Raw genomic sequence first — 23,219 nt, 5'->3', positions numbered from 1 at the left:
AGTACAGTAGAGTAAAAAAAATCCAATTATCCAACAAAAATGTTGGAAGGTTAAAACTATTTACGTGAACTTTTTTTATTGCATTTTTTTTGTTAATCCATAACACAATTAAATGTCAAAAGCTTGGAAAAGAAATTACGGTTTAAATTTTGGCATGTGAATGTTAGTTTTGTGTTTCCGCTAAGTGGTAAAGATCGCATGAAGAGCTCATGTGGTCTTTCTTATGAGCCAGGTTGCTAATATGACTAACCAAATATTTGAAACTTGTAATGTAAACATCAGTAACACGTTATTTTAAGTTACCGGGGCGGACGAATGGGTTTTTTGATGTGCAAACTTTTTGCAACTGTCCCATGAAGTTAAAGACAAAATTACACGTGACTAACAAAACCAGCCACATTACAACGTTGTTTCTGGTCTCATGAATGGCACTTCGGAAGTGGAGTTGTTCGTTCTTTTCCAAACAAAAATAACAACGGAATCCTTTCACAATGCTGTGATCAAAGGCAGGGTGCAGCTCGATCAGGTAAAGAATTCAGTGCCACACATTTTTGTTTTCCTTCATACAGAGTGTAGTTGATAATGCAATGAGTTAATCAGGTTCAGTGATGCATCGAGTTTGATTGTGCTGAAAGCATTCTGTTGTGCCTGACCAAGTATGTGTTCGACTACTGGTGTCTGAAGACAGAGCAAGTTAAGTAAAAAGATACGAATCAAGTTGATGTTACTCCCTGTGTCGGTGTGATCCTTATCAAATGTAACACACAAGTTTGTATTTTTCAACAACAACAAAAAAATGGTTGCAACTTTGGTTTCATCACAAATTTAATTAACTGATATTGTTACATTGTAAATGATTTAAAAGCCATTATTAAATTTTTTTAGATAAATTGTGCTTTTCTTTCTCCATCAGGGTGCTGGACAAAGGTTTCATTGGTGCTTTGTTGTCATTGCAAGTTTTCAGGATGCAACCCAGTCAGTTGTTCAAGGCACCAAACACTGGCTCGTGACCAGACCGCTCCACTGGAACTACATAGTGTGTCTGTACTTTCAAGACCAAAAATTTGATGTTTATTCCAGGTAATATGTTAAATGTTTGAGATTTTAAAGGGGTGGTTGATTGCGATTTCACTTTTTTCACGTTTAGTAGTGTGTAATGTTTGCTGTCCTGAACATAAACAATATCTGCAAAGTTACGAAGCTGAAAGTTCAATGGCAAATGGAGATATCGTCTTTTTAAAATTCTGGCCCGTTTAATAGCCTAACAAAAACGGCTGGTAGGGACTACAACAAGTTACTTCCTGGGTTCATGATGTAACAAACCCAGAAAACCCGCGTCCGACCTTCGGGAAAAGCACAGCAAAGGGGCGAGACCATGCTTGCGGCTTCTTTAGAGAAGAGGAAGAGAAAAAAAACTAAGAGGTGACCTATCCAAAATACAACTGTATACAGAATACAACTGGAGCACATGCCGCTTGGAGGTGAGGGGCGGTGATGTTTAGACGCTCACTAGAGGAGGTTCTAGCCCAATCACAACACATGCTGGGCTAGCTAACAACACAGAGCCGGCATCCCTTTTTTTTCTGAGGGGGGGGGGGAGAGGCTTCATAAAAGCAGGAAATGATCAACACATTTCTCAGAGAAGGGTACGAGCGGTGTGGAATAAAAGTAAAATTATGTGAAAAATCATGCGGTTTTTTTTTTTTTAAACGAAGCATGTTAACGTCACTCTAATGAACACAATCAAGCCTAGAAAAAAAACAATGAACCACCCCTTTAATACAATTAACATGTGCTTTATTGTTCTCAGTGGCATCTATCCTAATATTAGTCTGTTTCTTTCTTATTTCCGAGGTCACTGTAGCCACCTTCAGATCCAGGTCTGTATCCAGTCCAGATGGTGGATCAGCACCTAGAGACGACTTTTGACAGCCCTGAATTGTCAGTGGAGACCATGACAATAGATGTGCCCCAGAGATAGATCCCACTGCAAAGACTGCATCAACTAGACGGCCATCGTTCGGTGTCAAGAACCACATGAACCAGACGAGTCCTCCAATCAGACTTTGCTGCTGGGTTTGCCTGCCTAGAGTACGATGGAGTGTTTGGATCGTTCGGGCACCCTACATTCCAGGTTAATACTGTAAAGCTGCTTTGACACAATCTGAATTTTAAAAAGCATCATATACCATAAATAACGGTGACTTGATTTTATTTAATTAAGTTCGTTGAATGCAATATGTGTCTTTTTTTATTTTCTTTTTTTTTTTTTTTTTTTAAATATGTCATTTTGAAAAGTAGCAATTTGTAAATGTTTATTTGTTTTATTAAACCAATGTTTAAAATTAATTCTGAAGTTGTATTGTAAATCTAATGTTTGACAACTGTAGCACTTATATATATATATATATATTAGTTCTTTTTTTTTAAGGGACATGTGACCAAGTATGGCGTCCCACACTTGGAATTTGTGCTCTGCATTTAACCCATCCAAGTGCACACACACCCCGGAGTAGTGGACTGCCCGTTTTGAAAACGTTTTTGAAAAACAAACAAACAAACAATACAGACAAGATCAAATTAATGCTACAGTGATGTTTTGCTTCATCAGCCATATCACCCTGGAGCCCAAGACCGGTTTCCCCATTGAAGCTAAGCAGGGCTGAGCCTGGTCAGTACCTGGATAGGGAGACCTCCTGGAAAACTAGGTTTGCTGCGTGGAAGAGGTGCTATTAGTGAGGGACAGCAGGGGCGGCTCACCCTGTGGTCTGTGTGGGTCCTAAGCGCCCCAGTGTAGTGATGGGGACACTATACTGCAACAAGCACTGTCCTTCGGATGAGATGTTAAACCGAGGTCCTGACTCTCTGTGGTCAGTAAAATGTCTTTCGAAGAGTAGAGGTGTGACCTCGGCATCCTGGCTAAATTTGCCCATTGGCCTCTGACCACCATGGCCTCCTAACAATCCCCATATCCACTCTGTCTCCTCTCCCCTAGTAAGCTGGTGTGTGGTGGGCGTTCTGGCGCAATATGGCTGCCGTCGCATCATCCAGGTGGATGCTGCACACTGGTGGTGGATGAGGAGGTGTGTCCTGACTATGATAAAGCACTTTGAGTGCCTAGAAAAGCACTAATATAAATGTAAGGAATTCTATTATTATTATAAGGCCTCAATGTGTGGAGCCACTGCTAATTTGGTCTTGTCTGTATATGTTTTTTTAAATAATAAGTTGAATCAGCTTGAAATTATTTACAGTGTAGTGATACTGTTTGACGCTTTTATCACATTGCTTTCATATGCAATTTTAAACTCCCACACGTTTCCTATTCACGATCACTCTGGTAGCACGTGAAGGCCGCAGAATCAGTGAAAACAGACAGACAATGGTAGCTTTAGGCAACATTAGCCTCACAAAGCCTTATCTCTTTCAGAAAAGGTAATTTGGAAAACAAACGCGTGATACTTATTGGATCATGAACAGTTGGCACTGCTTCATCATTCAGGAGCAACTTTTGTGCAAAACCGCTTTATAATGACCCTCATTCACAAAGCAGTCTGGTGTTAAATGATCGCGCAGACATAAATGAAATATCGGTTTAGAGTAGGGAGCATTTTCTTCAAAAACAAAATCCCCCCCCACAAAATTAATCCACCTCGTCTTCAGTGGCTCTGATTTCGGGAGTAAATGGAGAGAGCTATAATGTTGAGTTGGATTGGAATTATTTTATTTGTAGTGTAGTGATAGTACCAACTATAAATAGCAGCATCTTTATTTACAGTAAGTGTGAATAGTGATTACAGTACATGCTGTTCTCACAAAGTATGCATGGAATTAAAGTTCAGTTTGTTCTAAAGTTTAAACTTTCATGGCTATGAGAATAGTTATTCAGGTTTATGGGTGTCACATGTTTAAATGATGGGTTTGGCTTGCTGTTACTCATCACATTATAAATGATTGCACAAACCACGTTATCCTGAAAATACTTTTTAGTCTATGGAACAGTAAGATTAAAATGGATTAAACAAGGCATATTTTTCTTCCAAAAACAAAACATAAACAATAAATAAACTAATAAAAATGAACAAAACTATACACATATACACACATACACACACACACATCAATTTGTTAGAGAAACAGCATTGCATGAAATAAGGCTTATTTTTATATACATTTGTTTTATTTCACTGGCAAATTTAAGCATAAAAAACACTGCAATGTGTGGTTATCATGATGTCGTATCATGATTTCTCGTTATTGTGCATTTCCACTAATAGATATTGGTATATTACCATTATTCAAGTTCCTTATTTCTTTTCTTTCTTGCTTGCTTTTAATCATAAATATGAATCTTTGCTGGTTATAATTTACATTTACATTTAGCAGACGCTTTTATCCAAATTGATTTACAAATGAGGACAATGGAAGCGATCAAAAATCAACAAAAGAGCAATGATATGCAAGTGCTATAACAAGTCTCAGTTAGCCTAACATGGTACATGTAGCAATGTTTTTTTTTACATTTTTTAAATTATATAATAAACAAAGAAAACAGATAGAATAGAAAAAGAAATAAAGATGTCAAATAAAGATGGAAGAGATGTGTTTTTAGCCGATTCTTCAAGATGGCTAAGGATTCAGCTGCTCAGATTGAGTTGGGCAGGTCATTCCAGGAAAATTTAATTTAAGCATTAATTTAAGGAAAGTCAAAGGATCTGGAAATGAAGAAATAACCATCTGCAGGTAAAAAAAAAAAAAAGATAATAAAGTAAGGACATAAAATAGGAAATTTCCAGATTTACCATATAGACTAGATATAAATAATAATAAAAAAGAAGCAGGAATACAGAGTACTGAATATCGTGCAGAAGGTCCTGAGGGGATTCCTCAGTTGCGCAAAATTACCTGCATTGTGCAAAAAATTTTGCAAAATAGGCAGATGCATATACTTTGAATGGATGCAAATGAAAGTAAAGAGATTTGGTCAGGGTATTGTTACTGTCAGACACAAGATGGGAACACAGAGGTGGGTGAACGTGTAGCAGTATTTATTGCGACAGAGGTTTCAGACACAGGTGAAGCAACAGGAATAGTCTTGACACGAAGAAGGTTGGAACTTAGCTCTGGTTGTGATGGAAGTAGATGACAGAATCGGAAGGCGGCACAGAGGAACTGACGAGGAAGGAACAACGGGTATCCAGGGGAACAACAATGGTAGCGAGGGTTCATTGTCATACATTTAATTAAATAGTCAATAAATAGCTCTATGTATGTATTAGGTGGTAGATGGATGCATGAATGAAAGGCAGATATATCAGTAGTAATAATAGCCATAATGTGTGTGTGTGTGTGTGTGTGTGTTTGTTTGCTTGTCTATTTTTACCTCACACAATGTATGGTACTTGTCTACAGTGTTGGGGAAAGTTACTTTTAAAGGGGACCTATTATGCCTCTTTTCACATGATGTAAAATAATCTCTGATGTCCATAGAGTGTGTATGTGAAGTTTTAACTCAAAATACCATAAAGATTATTTTTTATAGCTTGTTAAAATTGCCACTTTTAGGGTATGAGCCAAAACGCACCATTTTCGTGTCTTTCCCTTTAAATGCAAATGAGCTGGTGCTGCAGGGAAGTGCTGCAGGGAAGCTCCGGCAAAACCAGTGCTAGTCTTTGCAAATAAACACTCCACCATTAGTCCGAGCCTGTTATCTTTACAGAAAACACACTCAGTTTAAAAGTCAGTCATCTGATTGTACTGTGCATAAAACATGCACTTTATGTTTTTGAATTACAGGGAGTGGGGTGCGGTGCGATAAAAAATAGCTCATGGTGCCATAGCCCCACTTGTGATTATGAGCTTGACTAATTCCATCGGTTAACTTTGCTTTCATATGCAATTTTAACTCCCACTTTCCTATTCACGATCACTCTGGTTAGCACGTGAAGGCAGGCATCAGTGAAAACAGACAGACAATGGTGGTAGCTTTAGCCAAAATTAGCCTCACAAAAGCCTTATCTCTTTCAGAAAGGCAATTTGGAAAAACAAACGCGTGATACTTATTGGATCATGAACAGTTGGCACTGCTTCATCATTCAGGAGCAACTTTTGTGCAAAACCTGCTTTATACTGACCCTCATTCACAAAGCAGTCTGGTGTAAATGATTCGCGCAGACATAAATGAATATCGGTAGAGTTAGGGAGCATTTTCTTCAAAAACAAAATTAATCCACCTCGTCTTCAGTGGCTCAGATTTTGGGAGTAAATGGAGAGAGCTATGTGGATTCATATATCCAGCTACAGAACACCTAAAACGCTTGGGATTCTCATCAGTGCAGCAATGGCGGACTGTATACTACTCGTTGTGAACTCGCTCAGGGCAGTTCTATGTTAGAACGGCAGTGTCTGTCAACTTTCGTAGGCGGGGCCTGTGGTTAATGTGATGTCACATTAGCAGCAATGCTGAAAAGTCAAGTCAAGTCAAGTCTGCTTTATTGTCAATTCTTCCACATGTACAGTACATACATACAGAGTTGAAATGGCGTTACTCTCAGACCCATGGTGCATACAGATAACACTAACAGTAGAGCCTAAAAATATAGATAGATACAGATAAAATATAAAATATAAAATACACTATACAAATAAGGGCATGTAAAAAAATGAAAACAGGTAGTTGGGAGACACTGCTTATTACTTATGGGGATTTTTAAAAAAGGAATTGGTGGATTTTTATCATTATAGGGTGGTTGTGTACACACACTGACAACACACATTTATGTCCAAACAACATGTGAAAGTGAATTTTTCAAAATAGGTCCCCTTTAAAAGTAATGCATTACAATATTGCGTTACTCCCTTAATAAAAGTAACTAATTACGTTACTTAGTTACTTTTTGTGGAAAGTAATGCGTTACGTTACTTTTGTGTTACTTTTTTAAATATGAGCAGGGCTTGATTGTTTTTAAAATAAGAAGTTCTTTTACAGCAAATGTAAAAGCCCTTCACACCAAAGAGTGTAATGAATAAACCTCAGGCTGAAGGAAAAATAAATTCACTTCTGTACAGTAGAACACAGGAGAAGAAGGTTCAACACTCCTCAGCAACAAAAAAACAAAAACGATGAAGCACAAATGTTAGTTTATTTTTGCTTATTAGTATGGTTGAACTGGATCATCAAAGGTCAGCAGCAAAGAAATTAGTTAATAAAATGGGATTAGAAACATTTGTGTTATTTAACATATTTAACCATTGCAGGTTCGCATTTCACTGTTTTAATTAATTTTGATGAATACTAAATCTGTGTTTTTTTTTTTTTTTGCAAGTGGGATGAGTTAATGCACATTCACATTTAGTCTAGAACTACATCATGTTCACACAGCGCACACAACACCTCTGTACCTGTAAGTGTTTAGAAAGAATTCTTGGTGTCCAAACATGATATTGTTCTTTTTTTCTCAGCTGATATGTAGCCTACCGGAAAGAGATCATGTGATTGGGTTTTGTCTCAGACATGTGGACTATTGAGAAGGAATCCTAATAAACTTGATTTAACCATCGCAGTGAGTTCAGTTGGAATTAAGAGTTTTGATTGGTCCTGTTCCTTTAGGCACAAACAATATCCAAAATAAATTCAAATATTTCCTAATCAAACACACCTAAATAAATCTTCTGAACTTGCGTGACATTTATACTTAAGTCCACATTCCCAACCCAGCATTTAACATTTTTGTTTGATTAGGGCAGGCCCATCCTCCAGGTGATTCTGACAGATGACAAAACAAACATACAAACAACAACAAAAAACTAACAAAAAAACATACTTGTGAAAAATATGCTTTCAATCACCAAATGACACCTAATTAAAAGGGACAAATAATACAGGTATGAATAGATCCCACCAAAATGTTTTCTATCTGTAGGCCCTAATTAACTTACTTAGTTACTTTTTATGGGAAATGAAAATATGCGTGCAATGGTAAAATTTATTCCGTGCGACTCTTTAAAGTGACAGTGCATGCTAATATTCCTGCTGAGACTGTGTGCTTATATAATCTAATTATTATAATTAATATTCATTAATATTAATCAAACATCAAAATACACATTCAAAATCACACACTGCTCTTGAGTGAAGAACTTTTGTAGCTTTAATAAGAAACAAAAAAAGTTTAATTCTTACAGTGAAGACTACGCTGTTTTTTTTTTACATTGATTATTTAATTTCTGTAGTAGGCTGTAAACTGCTTGAGGAAATTGCATAAAAAAAAAACATTAAAGCACAGTTTGTTTCATTTGTCTATCTTTTTATTATATTGTATTTGTCCTTTGCTTTTATATTACTGACAGTTTAATTATTTGTATTCATTTTGAGGACTTTTTGTTTGTTTGAAATTCTGCTGGTCTCTACAATGTAGATGTCATAGCAACCTTATTTACAGGAAATATATATTTGATATGCATCACTATCTTTAAATAAATCACTCATATAAAGTTTTGGTCATATGGCCCCCTCATAATCATGTTAAATAATCGTGATTACAATATTGACCAAAATAATCGTGATTATGGTTTTTGCGTTTTGCATTCGAATGTGGATTTTTCTTTTAAATTTGATGAATATTCGAAATTTGAATATTTTTTGACAGCCCTACAAGCCATTTCCAACTGTTGCACTCAAAAAAAAAGCAGGAACAGCAAGCTTTGCCCCAACACACACTTATACAGTCCCGCAAAACTCACTGGAATTCAGTCAGCTGTAAATTTGTGTAATTTTATTGCTTTTTATTGCATTAATTATTGTTATTTGGCATTTTCATAACATTTTTAATTGTAACAATAGCAAACTCAAATTAACTGTGGTCAGGTGTTAATTTGCACTTTAACATTCAAAGTCCTACAGCACTAAAAGGGTACACTTAATGTGGGTGTATTGAAAAGAAGCTAAAATAAACCAGCAGGACAATGCATTTACAGAACAGAAATGTTACTTTAACAACAAATTATTATACACGAAGCAGCAGCAAGCCACCTGTGCATAAAAACAACAACTCTTAATCTAGAAGTAGCTAACTGAGGCATAATGATATTGGAATCCCCTATAATAGCAAGACTTCAAAAGGTAGGCTAAGGTAGTAGTGATTAAGCTGTTATCAGTACCAATTTTATGAAACAGAGTTGTGTTTATTAAAAAAAAAATATACCCAGGAAAGTTATTTTACACAGAAGAAGACAAAAAACTTTAATCTAAAACAAGCTAAGTAAAATGTTATATTATTCATAAATATATCAGGATTGCCCAACATTGGTTCCGGCCTGGGTTGAAGTGAGATACCTGAATATTTAACAAAAAATAAAAATGAAAAAAATTACATACTGCCCTTTACCCACCTGTTTTGTCTATAGTGAATAGGTTTTAAACACTTAAAGTATTTCAAGCCTATATTATTTTTTAAATTCTACAGCTGTGCAGTGAAATTCACTTTAAAGATTCTCTTTTCATTCATCAGGATGAAATAATTGCCAGAAATGTGTCTCCTGGCTGTGAAAACAAGGCCTTTTTAGATGAAAAATGACATTTTGACACCAGTAGATGACAGCAGAGGATCACTCATCAGCTCAAGGTTTCTACTCCCCTAGTTTTGTCACGTCTTGCTTTATCTATTATACAAATGACTATAATACCAATTTTTGTACTTTTACTTGTACACTAAAGTATGAATAATAAAAAAATTGGGTCATTTTTGTTCCATTTGGCAAATGGGGAAGATGACCCTCAATGATATATAATTATTTTAAGGGTTCTTAGTTTGTTTGTGTTGTGTACTCATTTTGTGATGAAAAACTTATTGTATTGCTGCCCCAGTGTGTTTTGGCCCAGGACACTCATGTGAAAGAGATTTTAAGTGAGAGATTGGTTAAATAATGGTTAAATAAAATAAAATAAATAAAAAATTATTAATGGTCTAATAATTAAATAATAATGCATTATTTATTTTGTAGAAGCTGCTAAATATATTCAGCCACTACAGACTTATCGTGTGCTGCGGTATGTTTGTTACTCTGAATTTCTCAGCATCACTTAATGCACAGCTCTATTTTGACACTGGGCTTGTCAGATAGTTCATTCTGTCCCATGCTACAATGTTTAGATATTTCACTGTCAATCATAGCCAATGTAGCAATGACTCGCGGAACAATTTAGCTGATTCACTCGCGTAATTTTTTACATTCGCGTTTGTCATTCATTTTACGTTTTAAGTGGAAAATTGTACAAATTTTAAACGAATTATGTGAGAAAACTTTTTTCTTGTTATAATGGGACGGATCCGTGGCGAGCGTGTAGAACTCCATAAACTTGTTGAAAACAATTAGTTCAGAGAAACACACCTTTGATCTGATTCTGATCTGATTCGTGTGCATGACATATCGCTATGGAAATAATAAGATGATATGTATAGATTATTAATTATTTAATACTGCGTTTTTTTATACCATTGACCATTGATACTATATCACAAAAAAAAACAAACCTGTGTACTCTACTGAATAGATATGTGGTGTGTGGAGATTCTAAGAAATCCACGTGGTGATACAGATTCTGAGAAGAAGTCAACGTATTTAAATTAAACCCAAGTGTTGTTGAGAGATTCTGAGAAGTCACGTACTCAAAATGTGTTCTATTCATAACGATAAGTTTCATTTCAAAAGTTAAAAATTAATATTTCATGGTAAGGATGTGTCTCATATATATATATATATTAACAGGTTTCATTTTTATATTCAAAAATGTTTTTGGTAAATTTTGTGGTATATTTCATATGTAATTTCACAGTATTTCTAACTGCGTAGTCAGCTGAGTCTGTGTTTTGCATATGAAGTTTGAACTGCACGTATTGTTCGTTTTGTATCAATATTTCTTAGAATTATCAGTATGATACTTTGAATCTAAAGAGGAAGAAGTCCAAAATCGAGACATTGACTAGACTATTTTTAAAGGTAAGGTGTTATCTAGTGATAGCCAGATTGACGATTTATGTCTGGAACAACAGTAGTATATAAGATAGACTCTGCAAAATAGAGTAGGGTATGACTTTCTGAGACTTGGTCTCTCTATCTTTCAGCTCACTTCCTCTTTCTGTTGGCTTCACTAGACAACTCTTAGACTCAGACTTAGAACTCTTACAGGTTTTATTCCAAATCTAGATACCTTGAAATTCAGGATTACTTTGATACTCTGATCAACGTTTGATATTTTAATATTTAATAATTAATATTTTGGTACTTTTGATTTGAACAGAATAATTGTTTATGTTTTACTTACAATTTTATTAATGTTTTGATTAATACGGGCTCAATCCATCATGAATGGATTGTTATTAAAAAATGTACTAACATTGGATTTACATTTTTTATATTTGAAGGTTGTTATTATTATCCAGAACTTTATTTCCAAGTTATGATTTGTGGTTTCTGTTCTCTATATTCTTTTTAATAAATTTACATATTATTACACCTTGACCGTCATAATTGGATTAAATTTTGCATCAATATGTTAAAAGATATGTGACTATACAAAATAAATTCTAGAAGTATAGTAGCATTTGAGTTCACACTCAGTGTAAATGTAATGTAAGCTGTTGATGACGTTCCATTATAATAATGTTAGATTTAAATGCTACATTGTGTGATGTTTGGGTGAAGACAGTTGCTTAGTGATGCCATTCATGTTGTGATGGATGTGAGCATATAAATGTTGTGGATTGTAATAAGAAACACTGTTTTAGGGTCCCTATGAAAATCCGTGTTAATTCGCAGTTTTGATTTTTATTCCAAATTCCGTTTTAATTTTTCTGGACTCCTTTTTAATAGTTAAATTACATTTTATTAATCAAAAAGGATGTCTAATTACTTAAAATCAGGAAACATAAATTTTCCCATAAGTCTATTAAAAGTTTAACAAATTACGTGTTTAGGGCTCTATGAAATGTTTCATTTTTTTCTCACCATATTTTTTATTGCTACCAAATTCTATTTTAGCATGTCTAATTAGATGAATGCATAAAACAACTTAATTTATTAATTTTTTTCTTAAAGTAGCCTTATGAATTTTTTTTCCCCTCAGAAACTCTGTGTTGTGTATTTAAATTTTTGTGGTTATCAAATGAAGGCATAAAACATTAATTTCATTTATCTTTTAATTATTGAACATTTTTTCCCCTTATCTTTTTTGGTAAAACAAAGGGGATCCTACAGTTAAAATTACGAACCTAGAAGAAATGATGTGTGTGTAGATTAGTCCTTAAAAAAACAATGTGTGTGTTTCCATGACTAGGGGTGGCTCACATTAAGACTGTGAATACAGTTTTTTCTGACAGGATTCCGCGAATTTCCATCCGCGTTTTCCGCATCGTGGGAAATCATTAAGCCGTACTGTTTGTTAGAATATAATGTTTATTTGTTGTTGCAGACCACACCCACATACATGAGTGTATGCTGACCCTCAAGGACATAAGGTTCAAGACGCCTACTGCTCTGCTCAGTATTGATGCTCATCTATAATAGTGCACAATCTGAGAACTGGTTAATGCACTTCCACTAAAACCTGGCTCTCCCTCTCTGGATATGGCTGGAACAATAAATCTGTTGAAACCAATTCCTTCCTCCCAGTTTTAGTGATTCCTCGTTTTCAGTGGGGCGGCGGCACACATTATATACTTTTCTTAGTTTTTAGTTTTTTTTTTAGTTTAGTTTATTTCAGACGGTTCAACACAATTGAGCTAATGCACAACAACATATTTACATCAGTCTGAACAGTGTGTAGCTGAAGCTCTTGCTTATAATGCCTACCCTTATTTTTTTAAAACATCTCATCTTTTTGATAAATAAACAAAAAAAAAAAAACTGGTTATTTTACATCAATATATACTGTTGACAAACTAGTATAACTAGACTACAATAACATTATTTTTGGCAAGCAATGCCCCCCCCCCCCAGTTCCACAATCCAAAAATACAACAAAAAGCAGCTTTCATGAGTTTTTCCAGACCTGGCGAGTAAGTAGAACCAGGTGGAACTGAGCATGTCAGTTCACGCTCCTTGCATATCAGCAGGTTTAAAATATATGGGATATTAAAAAAAAAAAATTAAAAAAAAGGGTAAATAAATTACCAGCCTTCCACAAACTACACTTGTTTATCATTTTGTAACCGTTTATAATGTTTTTATTAGTTTACAGTGCACGTTTTGTGCAGTCGTCCCAGACTAAATGATTGCAGACATTCTTTGTGTAATGTTAGGATAAAGCACAGCAAACTTCAGCTAGTTATATACATCGATTTCAGTCCTTTTTTCCTCTTCATTTGTAGCTTGCGATGCTTTAAAACGTTGTCTTTTATTAGTTGTTATCATTTGTTGAATACCTCACTGCCTGAACAAATGAAAATAAACCTATTCTAAACGTAGGCCTATCTGTAGACATATTTACTGGTGTGATGATCCATGTCTTAACTTACCCTGTCCAACATTCTCCATGCTGTCTGGGTGTAAACTGATACAATCATACACTGCTGCAGATACATGTTGCTAAAATTTCTTCTTATTATTTATGACTACATAAATCAATAAATAAAAATGGCCTCTATTGATAAAAAATAAAGTGGAATAAAGATCGGATTGTGGCCTTGATTAGCTTTTTAATAAGATGTTGGTAAAATGTGTGTTGGTGTGGATGTTTGATATTATGTGAGAATGTGACATTTCGTTTTTAAAAGTATTAATTCAATAGTGATTCACACTCAAAATCAAGGGAAAAGGATAGTCATGAAGGATGTGATTAATAAAGTAAAGTTTTCCTGAATTTCGAGCATGAATCACTATTGAATCCTTGTTACAAACAAAAAAAGAAAAGAAAAATATGCACCAAAACAAGACAACTTAGGAGACAAGAGTGTGTGATGTTAATGTCCTTGTAAAACCTGCTGTATAAAAATATGACATAATAAAGCTAAAAAAAAACAAATTTCTTGATTCTGGCATTTAATACATGACATTACCATTCAAAAGTTTCAAATAAATGCTGTTCCCTTTTGAAAGCTTTAGTCGATGCTGTGCTGCTCATCGCATTGGGAAACGTCTTGTTCGTGACCAGCTGTGAATAATGTGTGTAACACATCGATAGAATTGACCCGGCGGTAATATAGCCTCGGTTGGTGACGTCATCGGAGCGCGCCCGCAACTCGGGTCTATAATTAGATAAGTCACAGGTGCATCAACAGGTCTTTTGTCTTCAGATCATTCTGTGCCAGTGTGTCGTCAGGAAGATTCTTTTTGGCCTGCTACAGATCTTCGTAGGATGAGCCAACGAAACAGTAAGTGTTGTGTTCCTCCATGCTCTCGTCCTATATATGAACTGGATACACATGATTACTGTTTTGTTTGATTGGGGGAAGAGCACGCGTTTTTGGTTAGAGACGGGCGAGTGCGAGCATTGTGAACTGCTCTCAGTGAAGATGCTTCGTGCTCGTCTGAACTATTTTCAGACCGCACCACCTTTTCCGTCGGAAGGGCTCTCGTGCGGGTCGCGTGGACGAGCGAGCGAGACGGGCCCGTCCCTTTCGCTTACGGTGTCACCAGAATCCACGCATCCTCTCTCTGTGATCTCGAAGCGCGCTTTCGGTGCTTCTTCGATTCACGAGGAGGATGATATCTCTTGGGTCTTCGGGCGATGAGCAGGCCGCCTCTGAACGTTCCTCTCGCGAGAGGAAATCGGTCGAGGAGCTGCTCGAGGTGGTTACTCGTGCGGTGGATAGGCTGCAGCTTGACTGCCACGCGAACAAGAGACCCCCAAACGTAGTAAGCTGGAGGATAGGTTTCTGTAGCCGTATACTTCCCGCATCTTTGTGCCCTTGACGCTGACTTTTTCAACTATTGTGGATGCAAAGTCGCGGGGGTATTCGGAGATGCCTCGGGTTGAAGAGTCGCTTGCGAGCTATCTCTCGCCTGAATCTGCATCCTCGGTGAGGAAAACCTACTCTCCCACTAAACCTTGTAGTTACATTATTCGATAGTGGGTAAAGCTTACAAGCTGCAGGTCAGGCTGGTGCGCGCTGCACACTATGGCAGTGTTAAGGCATACCAGGCTGAACCTGTTGAAGGACTTGAGTGTGAACAGTACAATCGACAAGGAAGCCATTCGCTGGGCTTCGTCGGGCCACAGATTTGTCTCTCCGGGTGTGACCAAGCAGACGGCTCGTTTGCCATTGGCCGGTCGATGTCAGCTTTAGTCAGCACGGAGAGGCATCTGTGGCTTAATTTGATGGGCATTAAAGAGAAGGAATGTTTGTTTCTTTTAGACTCTCCATCTGGCCTGTTTGGCGATTCGGTAAATACGGTCGTCGACAGGTTTAGGGAAGTAAAGAAACATGAAGAAGCGGTTCGTTCAGTTTCTTCTTCCTCGCTGCACTCAAGGGGAGGGGCCATCAGCCACCCAGCCTCGCCCCGGTCCTTCAAAAACCAGGGAGGTTAAAAAGCAGAGCGTGGCAGACCATGCTCCCCCTCGTAGGGATTGGAGACAGGTTCGCCGTGCTCAGCAACCTCCCAAGCCAGAGTAGTCCCTCACGGGGTGGTGCGCGCTCGAGAGCTTTTTCGCCCTGCCCCGTTACCCTCACAAAACCCCTCCATCCCCGCCGCTTCTTGTGCCTCTCGGGGGGCGGGGTTTCCAGCGGAGATATTAGATGTTCCAGTGTTTCCTGCCGTCATTCAGGACACGGAACATCTAACATTCCCTCAAAAGGAAGTATTGAAATTGGTACCACTCTCAGAGAGTCTGGCAGCGTGGAAACTTCTGCCAGGCATTTCTGCGTGGGTGTTGAGCTCAGTATGAATAGGACACAGGATCCAATTTATTCGTCATCCTCCACGTTTCTACGGCGTGGTCTCCACTTCCGTGAAACCGGAGCTGATGCAGGTACTGTCTCAAGAGCTACAAACTCTTCTGGGCAAAGAGGCCATAGAACATGTTCCTCTTCCCACGGAGAGAGTAGGGCTATTACAACAGATACTTCCTAGTTCCCAAAAAGGGTGGGGGAGTGCGTCCAATCTTGGATCTTCGAGGCTTAAACCGTACAATCGGAGCACTCAAGTTCAAGATGTTAACCGTCAAGACGGTCGTGTCGCAAATTCGGCATCGCGATTGGTTCATCACGATCGATCTGAAGGATGCATTATTTTCATATAGAAATTTTGCCACAACACAGGAAATTCCTGAGGTTTCGCTTTCGGGGCGAAGCATACCATTTCGGGTTCTTCCTTTCGGCCTAGCCTTATCACCCCGCATGTACACAAAATGCATGGATGCAGCGCTGGCTCCATTACGACTCCAGGGCATTCGCATTTTGAATTATATCGACGATTGGCTGATACTAGCAAAATCGCGAGAGATGGCCCTACAATACAGGGACATCGTGTTAGCTCATCTAATTTCTCTGGGGTTGAGACTCAACACCAAGAAGAGTGTTCTCTGTCCGGCCCAGAAAACGACTTATCTCGGGATCGTTCGGGATTCGATCACGATGCGGGCACAACTGTCTCCCACTCGGATCGAGACCATTCAGCAGACCATGAGCAAGGTCAGGCTAGGCCAGGATCGCACTGTTCGTCAGTATCAAAAGATGTTAGGTTTCATGGCTTCAGCATCCACGGTGATTCCTTTGGGGCTGTTGCACATGAGACCGTTTTCAGTTGTGGCTAAAAGCCAAGGGATTTCATCCAAGAGCCAATCCTCAAAGGCAAATAAAATTGATGTGCCGCAGGCTTCGTACACTATCTCTGTGGCTCAGACCCCGGTTCCTTGCCTTGGGTCCCCACTCTATGGGCACCGTGTCGTCGCAGACTGCTAACGACAGATGCCTCCCTGATGGGCTGGGGAGCAGTCTTGATGGCCACCAGCTCAAGGGGAATGGGGGGGGGGGGTCATCAGCTCGATTGGCACATCAATTGCCTCGAGCTGATGGCCGTATTTCTGGCCCTGAAATATTTCCTCCATCATTTGAGAGGCTGTCATGTCCTAGTACGGGTGGACAACACAGCAACAGTCTCGTATATAAATCACCAGGGGGTTTGCGCTCACGCAATCTGAACAAGATAGCGAGACAGATTTTTCTTTGGGCCCAGGACAAGCTCCTGTCACTCAGGGCAGTTTACATTCCGGGGCATTTGAATGTGGGAGCGGATTTACTGTCCAGACAGACACTACCGACGGGGGAATGGAAACTCCACCCAGAGGTAGTGAAACAGATTTGGGAAAAATTTTACGAAGCAGAGGTGGACCTCTTCGCCTCCCATCAGACAGCGCAATGTCCCCCTCTACTTCTCTCTGAGTCACCCAGCCCCCGTGGGTCTGGATGCGATGGCGCACACATGGCCCAAAATGTGCCTGTATGCGTTTCCTCCAGTTTCTCTGCTCCCGGGAGTCCTAGCCAGAGTTCGCCAACAAGGGTCTTGCCTCTTGCTGATAGCACCACGTTGGCCGAACAGGGTATGGTTCTCGGAGGTAATATCTCTCCTCGACGGCTCGCCATGGGCGATTCCGGAGAGGAGGGACCTTCTGTCTAAGGCAGGGGGCACGATATTCCATCCCAGGCCAGACCTGTGGAATCTTCATGTTTGGCCCCTGAAGGGTACCAACTGAGGAACACAGGGCTTTCGCCGGGTGTTATTGATACCATTCTTAGTGCTAGGGCTTCCTTCACCAGACAGAGTTATGCCAGTAAATGGGGTGTCTTTGACAGGTGGTGTGTGGTACACAATGTAGATCCAGTCAACTGCCATATTGCTTCAGTTCTGGACTTCATGCAAGAGAAATTGTCAACAGGCACATGCCCTGCTACTCTTAAGGTTTATGTGGCCGCTCTGTCAGCTTGCCACGCCTTGATTGACGGATGCCACTCGGAGAGCACACCCTCTGCTTTCCGATTGCCTCGCTTTCTTCGTGGGGCCAGACGAACTGAGGGGCCTACAGTAAAAACCAAGATGCCTTCTTGGGTACTTAGCTATAGTTCTCGAGGGTCTGGTTGAAACCCCCTTTGAACCTTTAGAGTCAGCATCTGTTTAGACTTCTAACTCTAAAAATGTTTTTTTTCCTCATGGCAATAAATTCTTTGAAGAGAATTGGGGATATGCAGGCTCTGTCTATCTCACCATCATGCTTAGACTTTGCCCCAGGGAGCGTGAAAGTGATTCTGCATCCTCATCCTGATTACCTGCCTAAGGTTCCGTTTTTCGGCTGTACATCCGGGTCATTCTAGAGGCCTTCTGCCCTCCACCGTTCACAACGCCAGAGCAGGAGAAATCTTATAGACTGTGTCCAGTCCGTGCTCTTCAGACTTACGTCCACCGCACTAGCCAGTGGGCGTAAGTCGGAGCAACTGTTCGTCTGTTATGGTGGTGGGTAACAGAGGAGCAGCTGCCACCAGGCAGACCATGTCTCACTGGGTCAGGGATGCTATTGCTTTGGCTTATGAGGGTGCGCGGTCAAGCTTCGCCTATAGGTCTTAGTGCTCACTGCACAAGGGGGGTCGCCTCCTCTAGTGCTTTAGCAAGGGGTGCCCCCTTACAACAGGTATTGAGACGCGGCAGGGTGGTCCTCTCTGCACACATTAATAAGATTTTATAGTTTGGATGTCCATGCTACTACTCCGGGCTCTCATGTCCTTGAGTCAACATCACAAGCTAATGTCTGAGGCCTTCTTGTGGTTTGGTAGCACACCTGCACAACCTTAGGGGTCCGAGACATTTTCAAGCACGGCGGCGTGGGTATTCTCGTTCCCAATGCGCTGAGCAGCACAGCATCGACTGAAGCTTTCGAAAGGGAACATTCCCGGTTACTTAGCTGTAACCTTGTTCCCTGAGAAAGCGGAACGAGATGCTGCGCTGCGTTGCCGTACTGAAATATGTCCCAGGACTGCTCTTCAGACAAAATGTCCTGTTGATGCACCTGTGGCTTATCTATTTATAGCCCCGTGTTGCGGGTGCGCTCCGATGACGTCATCAAACCGAGGCTATATTACCCGCGGGGTCACTTCTATCGACGTGTTACACACATTATTCACAGCATCCCGTTCCGCTTTCTCAGGGAACAAGGTTACAGCTAAGTAACCGGGAATGTTCTTCTGAACTTTTTGTTCATCAAGGAATCCTGTCGCTGTATAATGGTAGTACAAGCAAGTCTTGCAGATTTGCCTTATACAGCATTAGGAAGATCGGACCCTTCCTGTCAGAGCAAGCCGCACAACTTCTTGTCCAAGCTCTTGTTCTCTTCAGACTGGACTATTGTAATGCTCTCTTGGCGGGCCTTCATGTTCTATCAAGCCTCTGCAACTGATCCAGAATGCAGCAGCAAGAGTGGTCTTCAATGAACCAAAAATGCTGAAGTTACTCCTCTCCTCATCAGGTTACACTGGCTACCAGTAGCCGCTCGCATTAAATTCAAGGTACTGATGCTTGGATACTAGAAGACGACTGGAGGTGCTGCAACAATATACCTATCACTAGTTTCAAACTTATGTGTCCTCCAGAAACTTGCGTTCTGCAAGTTAACAACGCGTTGTGGTGCCATCCCAAAGAGGTTCAAAATAACTCTCACAGACCTTTTCCTGGACTGTTCCCAGCTGGTGGAATGACCTCCCAATCTCATTTCGAACAGCTGAGTCTTTAATCATTTTCAAAAAACTTGACCAACTAATACTAGCACTTACCTTTTCTTTTCTTTTCTTTAAAAAAAAACAGCTACGTGTACTGCACTAGAATAACTGAGACTTGTCATCGCACTTGTATGCTGTTGTAGTTCTTTCGTTGGTCTGATTGCTTCTATTGTTCTCATTTGTAAGTCGCTTTGGATAAAACTGAAAAAACTGAAAAAAGTGTCTGCTAAATGATTAGATGTAAATGTAAATGTAAGGCTTTTTTAACTGTGATAATAATCAGAAATGTTACTTGTGCAGCAAACCGGCATATTAGAATGATCTCTGAAGGATCATGAGACACTGGAGAACTTGAGATCTGACATCTGTAAAAAATAAGTGTCATTTTAACTATAAAATTTTGTAAAAACGCTACGGAAAAAAACTGTTAATAGGTTAACAGTAAGTTCCTGTACTATAAACAGGGAATAACTGTAAAAGATCTAACCAGACATTTCATGTAATTTTACAGTTTTTAGAAGTAAAAAAGAACAAATAAATGTATAATTTATAGTCAAAATCTGTAAACTGATATTGCCAGAATTCCCTGCATGACTCTCCACATTTGAAAGTATTTTGTTTAAATGTTTTGCTTAAATGTTTTTTTAAGAGTTTTTGTTATCATGTACATTTGGGCTTTATGTTATATCTTCTGTTGTTTAATGATTTATTTTGTATGATGTTTAATGAATTTATTTTGTAAAAACTACAGATTTTTTTTTCAAAGTATAGACATCACAGGGGAAAGGGTTTATTTTTATTTTTAATTTTATTTCACAACATTAAAGTTTTTCAATATTTTTAATCTGATAGCCTAAATGCAGTTGGTGAACGAACAAAGAACGTTACTAATACAAATCCTTAGAACAATATATCATTTGAGAACAAGCACAAGTACATGCACATTTGTTAATAAAATTATTTTTTAACATGAAATTGCTTATTCCATTCCATAAAATGCAGTGAAGTATTTGTTTTCTCATTTACAGTGTACCAAATGTAGGCTACTTTTAAACGTTTGTCTATACAATTTTGTTACATCCAAAATTTTACTTATTAAAGGAACACTTTCATGCTTGTGTGTGTGGTCTTAGATTCCTATTCATTTTTTAAACATAGCTTAAGCTTAACAGTTTAAGAACAATCACATCAGCATAGATGAAAAACAATTAGTCCACAAATACAAGTTTATTTCAGCTGTTGCACTTAACAACTAACAACAGACATAGTTTTAAAGCATTGCAAGCTACAGGACAACAAACTGAAATCAAAGAAATTATACAACTAGCTTAAGTGTGCTGAGTGTCTGCAATCATTCAGTCAGTGACGACTGTACAAAATGTGCAGACTAATAAAACATTATAAATTGTTACAAAATGATGAACAAATTAGTAGTTTAGGCACAGGTTTGTGCAACGCTGTAAATACATTTACCTTTTTCAAAAATATTCTATTAAACCTGCTGAGATACAAGGAGCATGAACTGAAATTCTCAGTTCCACGTGGTTCCACGCAGATGTCCGGGAAACTCATGAATTTTCATGTATGCTCCGCCCACGGAAACCGAATGTCTCATAAAACCGGCACACACAGATCAACTTCACCTACTCAGAAATAGCTAGCACCTTACAGTCCTTCCTTAGCCCCTCAGCTACAGGTGATGTCATAGTGATATTTGTATACTGAATTGTGATTGGTTCGTGTCGTAACTCTTTCCAAGCATTGGCACTTCCTTAAGGTGTCACAAACCTCAAGACAACCCAATATATATATATATATATATATATATATAATATATATATATATATATATACTTCTTCATTTGACGGACACTCTCTTCTGTGTTTGTCTGTACTGTATATCGTCTGTATGTCTGTATAGCTTTTGCTTCTCACAAACGTGTGAACTGATACAGTAGTTTTTAGACCAGATCAAAATTCACAAATCAACTCTGCCAAGAGCAACAACTCTGTAACTGAAAAGGCAGAGGAGAAACCTATAGTTCTGTTATGGGTTTGGCCTGAAAATTATAGGTTTGAGTTCAGTGACTGCAAAAAGTTTTACAACATTGATAATTGTCATCTGACGGATGATAGAGCTCTCTACAATGATGCAGATGACGTGATCATTTTTCATAAAGCCATCAGCTGGGATCTGTCCAACCTTCCTCCATCCCCTCGTCCTCCGTTCCAGAGGTGGATTTGGATGCATTTGGAATCACCAACCAACACCAAAAAGATACCAGGTCTGGAAAACCTGTTCAATCTCACTGTCAGCTACAGACAGGATGCTGATATTCCTGTACGGATGCGCTTGATGACCAGGAAGAAACCTAATGAGGATTCCCAAAAAGGACAAACTGGTGTGTTGGATTGTAAGTAACAATAGTCCCTCAACTGGTGTCCACACAACACATTTTTTACAGAGAATTCAGCAAATACATACAAGTGACTTTGTTCAGAAAAGCCTATGCAAAGTTTCTGGATTATAATGATTACTATCCAACCATGGCCAGCTGCAAATTTTACCTTGCCTTTGAGAACTCCATCCACAAGGACTACCTCACTGAGAAGATAAATGGGCCGCTCGCGGCAGGTACCGTCCCTGTGGTGTTGGGTCCTCTGAGAAGAAACTATGAAATCTTTGTTCCTGCTGAGTCCTTCATTCATGTGAATGACTTCCCAGATGCAAAGTCACTAGCTGAATATCTGCTTCATCTGGACAAGGATGAAGATGCATATCGCAAGTACTTTAACTGGAGGAAACATCTCACTCCAAGTCCTCATTTAATATTACAGACACAAGAATTTATTCTGCCTATTTGCTCTGCCTGTGACCATGTAGCACGATGCAGGGAATATAAAGAAGCTCATGATATTTATGATTGGTACTTCAATTAAAGTTACCTCAGGTTTTCTTACATTATCAGACTACAATGTTTATGAAATAGATTGTATTTTATATGATCTGTTACTTTTGATATTAGATTTTGTAACTGTTTTGGTGGAAGTATTTTAATAAATCACTGCTTATGGATGATTTAGTAATTAAGTGAAGATGCTTGTACTTTTGTTTTATTTTATATTCCAGCTGTAAACTAGCTCTTTTTGTAATTGCTTGTGTTTTTTATTCATTTGCAAATAACTCTTCATTTGTAAATTTCTTTTTCATACAAATACTTACACTTATCAGAAAGGTCTGAAATCTTTATTGTCTGCAATCTTTTTTAGTGTTGAAGATGAATTTGGTGTTTGACGTGTAGAGTGCAGTGTAGCAAACAAATTCAAATAAACTTTTCTAAATAAAGCAAATGTTGACTGAGTGCAATGTTTAGTTGGAATTCAAGCTAATTCCTTTGTTGTTGTACAACTGGGCCATTCAGGTCTTTCTCGTCATGTCTTATGTCTCAGGTTTCCATGTCTCTGTCAGTAGTGTCTTCATGTTGGCCAGACCAAGTGCGGACTGCAAGACTTTAGAGTT

The 23,219-nt window shown here is 38.6% G+C and overlaps 1 pseudogene; it reads left to right on the top strand.

The window, feature by feature from the left end:
• Window positions 1-14,353: 14,353 nt before the first annotated feature.
• On the top strand, window positions 14,354-22,967 carry LOC109078908 (annotated as a pseudogene).
• The last annotated feature ends 252 nt before the right edge of the window (window positions 22,968-23,219 follow it).

The sequence above is a fragment of the Cyprinus carpio genome, chromosome B8, assembly GCF_018340385.1.
Source record: "Cyprinus carpio isolate SPL01 chromosome B8, ASM1834038v1, whole genome shotgun sequence".
In the NCBI taxonomy this organism is placed as follows: domain Eukaryota; kingdom Metazoa; phylum Chordata; class Actinopteri; order Cypriniformes; family Cyprinidae; genus Cyprinus; species Cyprinus carpio.
The sequence above is the reverse complement of the archived record's forward strand: the minus strand, read 5'-3'. Positions and strand labels throughout refer to the sequence as shown.